The following is a 7,177-nucleotide window of genomic DNA, read 5'->3' on the forward strand; positions in this document are numbered from 1 at the left end:
AAGAAGAAGAGAATAGAACTACGTAAATTGCCTGATAAGTTTTTCACACAGGCCTTGGCATATGTGTTCCTGCCACCATTACTAAATAAAGTGTACTTTAAAAGATTGAAACAGTGGCCACCTCATGAATCACTCCAAGATGGGGATTTATTGGGATAGTAATAATGATTAGGAAGTTAGAATCACTTTTCTTAGAAGTGTGCCCACTTGAGTTATGAGCGAATGGATGGACTCCCCACCATATCCATATGTATAACATTAATTGAGTAATCTATTAATTAATTAGACTCAGTGAGTTATTTATTAATAAAATAAAAGAGATCAATATGTCTGGAGAAACATCATAAACAGAGCAAGAGAGACATACTGGGGGATTATATGATTAAAATACATTGCATTTGTGAGTAAAAATTACAAAGAATGAACAAAAACATTACTCTATGTTTAGAATTTTCATACAGGTGTATAATGTGTGGTGCACATATTTACCCATGACCTCCATCTATTGTTTATCCTTTTCTAGCTCTTATAATTTTAATTTGCCACATGTATTTAATTAGACACATTCAGTTCTATGTCATTACATATGTGCAGATATAATTGCTTCTCATGATGTTAAATCTAAAGACTACAAATGAGAATCTTATACAATATCTGTTCCTGAGACAGTTTAATTTACTTAATAATATTATCAACAATCGAATTTATTTTCTTAAAAGTAATGTAAGTTCCTTATATTTTTATATACATTATATACAACATGTATATATTATACAATAAATTCTGTTATATTGAATATATATATATATATATGCCATGTTTTCTCGATGCTATCATTAGTAGAAAGATATGTAATTTGTTTTTATAATTTATATATTATAGATAATACTGTAAAAACATTTGTGTGCAAATATTTCTAGACATTTTAGTTTTGCTCATTTGGGGAAGCTTTTTAGCGTGTAACTTGCCTGAAATTCATTTAATCACTTCATGTTAATTAAAGAAGAGAGGCTGGAGAGATGGCTCAGAGGTTAAGAGCACTGCCTGCTCTACCAAAGGTCCTGAGTTCAATTCCCAGCAACCACATGGTGGCTCACAACCATCTGTAATGGGGTCTGGTGCCCTCTTCTCGCCTGTAGGCATACACACAGACAGAATATTGTATGTATAATAAATAAATAAAAAAAGTGAAAATTCCTGTAATTTAGGAGTTTTGAAATTCTTAGCATCACAAACATCTGTAAATCATTTTTTTTAACCAAGAGGAGGAACTGTCTCTGTCTGATGTATCTTTGGGAACTGAGAGCATAGGTCATAATGTTTCATCCCTAAGTTATGCACAGGACTTGGGGTATTTGTATGGGATGGATGTTCTCAGAAAGGATTAGGACTTTGGACTTTAGCATTCTGATACCTGACTCAATGTCCTCTAACTCTTTCCTCTCAAGTTGGATGAGGTCTTTACTTAAAAAGTTTCCTCCCTCTTAAATATGCAAAACATGAAAATCTATGGTGGTAAATACAGGGATGTCCACACCCGAGAACAACACATGATCAGTGTCTTCTCTACTGTCACTGAGCACACAGGTCCTCACCATGGAATGGAGCTGGATTATCCTCTTGCTAATGGCAACAGCTATAGGTAAGAGGATCTCCAGTTCCAGACTTGAGAAGGCGCCATGTATTCAGGTGTCAGAGATATTCACTTTGCCTTTCTCTCCACAGGTGTCCACTCCCAAGTTCAGCTGCAGCAGTCTGAGGCTGAGCTGGCAAGGCCTGGGATCTCAGTGAAGGTGTCCTGCAAGGCTTCAGGCTACACCGTTACCAGCTACTATATTTACTGGGTGAAGCAAAGGCCTGGAGAGGGCCTGGAGTGGATTGGATATATTTATCCTGGAAATGGTGGTACTGGCTACAATCAGAAGTTCCAGGGCAAGGCCACACTGACTACAGACAAATCCTCCAGCACAGACTACATGGAGCTCAACAGCCTGACATCTGAGGACTCTGCAGTCTATTACTGTGCAAGACAGACACAGTGTTGCAACCACATCCTGAGTGTATCAGAAATCCAGTAGGTGCAGGAAACTGGTTTTGGTTGAAATGACAGAGAATATTGGCCTGTAGACTTGTTCAGAAATGGTGATTCTGAGTGTCAATGTTTCTGTCTCCTCCTCACAGTAGTATGGGTCTTTGTCAACTTTTCCCAATTGCAACTGTAAATAAAATGATAATGATTGAGATCCAGGGACCACCTGCATTTACATGTTTCTTTTGTATTTAAACACTAAAAATGGGAAAGCTGTGTTAATTAATAGTGATAAAAATATCTCTGGATTCCAAGAGACTGGAACAGTTTTTGAGCAGTTTTGAATAATGTATAATCTATGGACTGTATCAGTAAAGCCCACAAAAACAGGGTCTGACCAAGCCAAAAAGCTGCTCATACTCTTAAGTTAATGTAAATGTGGGATATTATTTTTACTTCATTTTTATTAATTTATTTTATTTTAAAAACTATTGTTTCTCATTTTACACACCAATCCCAGTTGCCACTAGGTCCCATCCTCCTATTCTCTCTACCTTCCCTACTACTCCATCCCTTATCCACTCCTCAGAGAGAGTAAGGCTTCCCATGGGGAGTAAACAAATTCTAGCACATTCCTTTGAGGTGGGACCAAGGCCCTCTCCACTATATCTAGTCTAAGAAAGGTATCCTTCTGAAGAAAATGGGTTCCACAAAGTCAGTACAAACAGTAGAGTCTCACTGCCAGTGGCTTCACAGTCTGCCCCAGCCAGACAATTGTCTCCTACATTTATAGGGCCTAGTTTCATCCTAGGCTTGTTCCCTCACTGTTAGGTTGGTGTTGGTAGGCTCCCATTAGTTTAGGTAATCTGTTCTAGCGGGTGGCCCTTCATGGTCTTGACCTCTTTTCCTGTATTCTCACTACTCCAAATCTTTGGCTGGATTCTGGGAGCTTAGTTCAATTATCTGCTGTGAATCTCTGCACCTGCTTCATCAGTTGTTGAATGAAGGTTCTATGATGACATTCAAGACAACCATCAATCTGACCACAGGGCAAGGCCAGTTCAGGCACCTGCTCCACCATTGCTTAGGGTCTTAGCTGAGTTGCTCCTTGTGGGTTTCTCAGAATTTCTCTAGTGCCAGGTTTCTTGATAGCCCTATAATGGCTCCCTCAATCAAGATGTCTCTTTCCTTGCTTTCTGTCTCTGTCTTTACCCCATCTCAACCATCTCTTCCTTCAAATACTCTTTCTCATTTCTTTCTCCTTTTCTCCTCCAATTCCAGCCTTCCTTTTCCCTGATTCCCATACTCCCAATTTTCTCAGGAGATCTTCTCTATTTCTCTTTCTCAGTGGGTTCTTTGTATGTTTCTCTTAGGATTCTCCTTGTTACCTAACTTCTCTAGGGTCAGGTACTACAGGCTCATTATCCTTTCTTTACAGATACTATCCATTTATAAGTGAGCACATACCATGCTTATCTTTCTAGGTCTGAGTTACCTCAATCATGATTTTTTTCTAGTTCTTTCCATTTACATGTATATTTCAAGATGTAATTTTTTCCCACTGAGTAGTAGTACTCCATTGTGCACATGTCCCACATTTTCGTTATACATTTTTTGCTTGAGGAGCATCTAGGTTCTTTCCAGGTTCTGGATATTATGAATAATGCTGCTATGCATATAGTTGAGTAAATGTCCTTTCAGCATGATTGACTCTCCTTTGGGTATATGCCCATGAGTGGTATTGCTGGGTATTGAGGAAAGTTTATTTCCACTATTCTAAGAAACCACCATATTGATTTCAAAAGTGGTTGTGCACATTTGCATTCCCACCACCAATGTAGAGGTGTTTTCTTATTCTGCTTCTGCTCCAGCATAAACTATTTTTGGTGTTTTTGCACTTTTTCATTGTGACTGGTATAAGATGCTGTTTCAGAATTGTTTTGATTTGCATTTCTCTGATGGCTATGGATGTTCAATGCTTCCTTAAGTGACTTCTGGCCATTTGATATTCTTCTGTTGAAAAATCTCTGTTTACATTTGTACCCCATTTTTAAATTGGATTATGCTGTGGGAGAAGATTGGTTGGCTCCTCCAACCAATAGCCTTTAAGATACCAACTCACTTAGGTGTGGTCTCTGATACTCTAAAAGCAGTTGTAATTTGTGTGCCCACTCTCTTTCTTCCTCCTGCTTCTGGCTGCACCCTGTTTCCAGAGACGAATGACTCTCTGCACTGGTAATTCTAGAGGATGATGCCCCCAATCTCCAAAAAGGTGTCCATAGGGTTGGGAACACTGTTTAGGGGTTGTTGAGTATTACTTGTACTGTATAGTGGATTTGGGGGAAAGCTATGTTTATTCAAAAGTGGGGGGATAATAATAATAATGGGTTATAAAGTGAATACCTGTGTGCTATTGATACAACTTTTGGGATATATTTTCATATTGCATTATATATCACTCCTACCTCTGATCAAGATACTTATAGATTGTTTGCATTTTGAGGTCATCGTCCTCATTTGTTGCACATTTGTTTTCAGTTTATTCAATATTCTGAAATGAAGTTTAGTCTTTAAGTTGTGCTATTATTGAATATTATAAGTCAATGGTTTTTCATGCTTGTTTTATATACATTCAGATCAGTTAGATTTTTTAGACACATAGAAATTGTATTCTGTCTAGATAGGTAATCTTCAACCACTTCAAGGATCTGTAGTACATGGCATTTAAATAACTTAAGTTTAGGTTGACATGGGACATGATTGCTCCTGACAGCACCAATCTATTTCTCAGAGAATGCTGAACACCAAATACACTCCACTCAGAGTTTTTTTTCTTCTTGGCACCATTGGCCTTTGCTCAAGGAACTGCACATACCTCAAAGCACATGGTATCCAGAATGGATGAGCAGGACACAAGGAAAAAGACTGTCAAATCTTACCAAGACAGGGTAAGATGGTTCTAAAAAATTTCCTGCCTCTAAAAATGGTCTTTCAGTTATGCCAGGCCTTAGCCAAAGTTGGTTGTTTCAACGTTGCAAATGAGACTTTGGGTGATTGCTCAGGTAGCCAGTTGTCTCCATCATATATTGCTAGCTTTGGAAGCCCCTTGATTGTACTTCCTGCGTGCTCAAGTAATATTATCTCCTTTCTCAGGCCTTTGATGGGGTTAAAGATTAGATATGTAGTTACTGTACTCTTATGATCTAGCCAAGCTATTTCCTATACAAGACTTTGACTCCTTAAAATACGATGTTTATTAAAACATTTAGTGTACATTCCTTGCATATATTATTTATCCTTGTTGTAATTCCAATTACACTTGATATCTGTTTTAGTGTATATAGATTTGTATTGCAATTGAAACCCTCTTATTTAAAAAAATGGGGGAGGTGCTGTGGAAGCACATTCTGCTCCTCCAGTCAATAGCCTTTAAGATACCAGCCCACTTGGGTGTGGTTTCAGATACACTAAAAGCAGTTGTAAAGTGTGCACCTGCTCTCTTGTTTCAAGTTCCTGCATCAGGCTGCTAGACTCTGTTACTGTTTGTACAGAGGACTGTTGTCTAGTCAGAGTGATCTGTGAGTTTTTCCCTTAAATAAACATCCCTTTTATTACTAACAATTCTGAACTATTGTGGGGTTATTTTGTGACTTCCATCATCAGGATTATTTGGTATTTTGATGTCTAATTTCTTGAGTATTTTTTTTACATATTTTGGAGATCAGGTCTCTGTCTGATATGGGGTTGGTGAAGATCTTTTTCCATTCAGTAGACTGCATTTTGTATTATTGACTGTGTCCCTTGCTTTATTGAAGCTTCTCTCTTTCAGGAGGTCCCATTTATGTATTGTTCCTCTCAGTGTCTCTGCTACTGGTGTTTATTCAGGAAGTGTTATCTTGTGCCCATGCATTAAATGCAACTTCTCATTCTTTCTTCAATCAGGTTCAGTGTGGTTAGATTTATATTGAGGTCTTTAATCCAGTTGGACTTGAGTTTTGTGTATGAGGATAGATATGGATCCATTTTCATTCTTCTACTTGTTAACATCCAGTTATGACAGGACCATTTGTTAAAGATGCTTTCTTTATTCCATTGTATAATGTTAGCTTCATTGTCAAAAATCAGGTATTTCTACATGTGTGAAATTTTATATGGATCTTTGATTCAATTCATTGGCCAAACTATCTTTATGCCAATATACAAATGATAACTAACTGGTTAATACCACCATTCACAATACCACAAATAATAAAAAAAAATCTTGAGATAACACTCACCAAGGAAATTCGAGACCTGTACAACAAAAACTTTAAGACTTTGAAGAAAAAAAATAAAAGAAGGTATCAGAAAATGGAAAGATTTCCCATGTTATTAGATAGGCAGGATCAACATAATAAAAATGGCAATCCTACCCAAAGCAATGTATAGATTTTATGTAATCTCCATGAAAATCTCATCACAATTGGTGTAGAATTTCCATCTGTAAGCTGTGAATGCCTTTGGTTAACAAAGAAACTATTGGGCCTATGGCAGGGCAGAATAGTGCTAGGTAGGAAAATTAAACTGAATGCTGGAAGAAAGCAGATAGAGTCAGTGAAACACCATGGAGCTGCCAAAGCAGAAAGATGCTGGAAATTTGCTTGGGAAACCACAGCCATGTTATGAAATACAGTTTAATTGAAATGGGTTAATTTAAGATATAAGAGCTAGACATTAAGAAATATGGGGTAATGAGCCAGGCAGTATTGTAACAATACAGTTTCTATGTGATTGTTTTAAGTCTGTCAATCTGAGAAACAAATAAGCAGCCTCTACAAACAGAATGGTACAGGAATGGCTAAGACTAATCTGCCTGGCAGGCCACACACTTCAGGTTTGGCTGCTTATATGCCTGGTTAGGGTTAGGAGGAAAGTACACAGAGATATTTCCAGGCTGTGTAGTGTGCTGCATGGCAGATTTAGCTTTTATGTAAATAAAAAGAGTTTGTATGGTGCATGATGCTTCCCAGATTTGAATTGGTGAGGACAGCTCCCATCCAGAATTCTCAGAGGCAGTGGACATGCCTCTACCATTTTGGACTGGGTGGAGCAAGCAGACAGGACAAACTGATTATGTCCTAGTCATGCCATTTAGCATATAAAAAAGCA

The sequence above is a fragment of the Arvicola amphibius genome, unplaced genomic scaffold (assembly GCF_903992535.2).
Source record: "Arvicola amphibius unplaced genomic scaffold, mArvAmp1.2, whole genome shotgun sequence".
NCBI lineage: Eukaryota > Metazoa > Chordata > Mammalia > Rodentia > Cricetidae > Arvicola > Arvicola amphibius.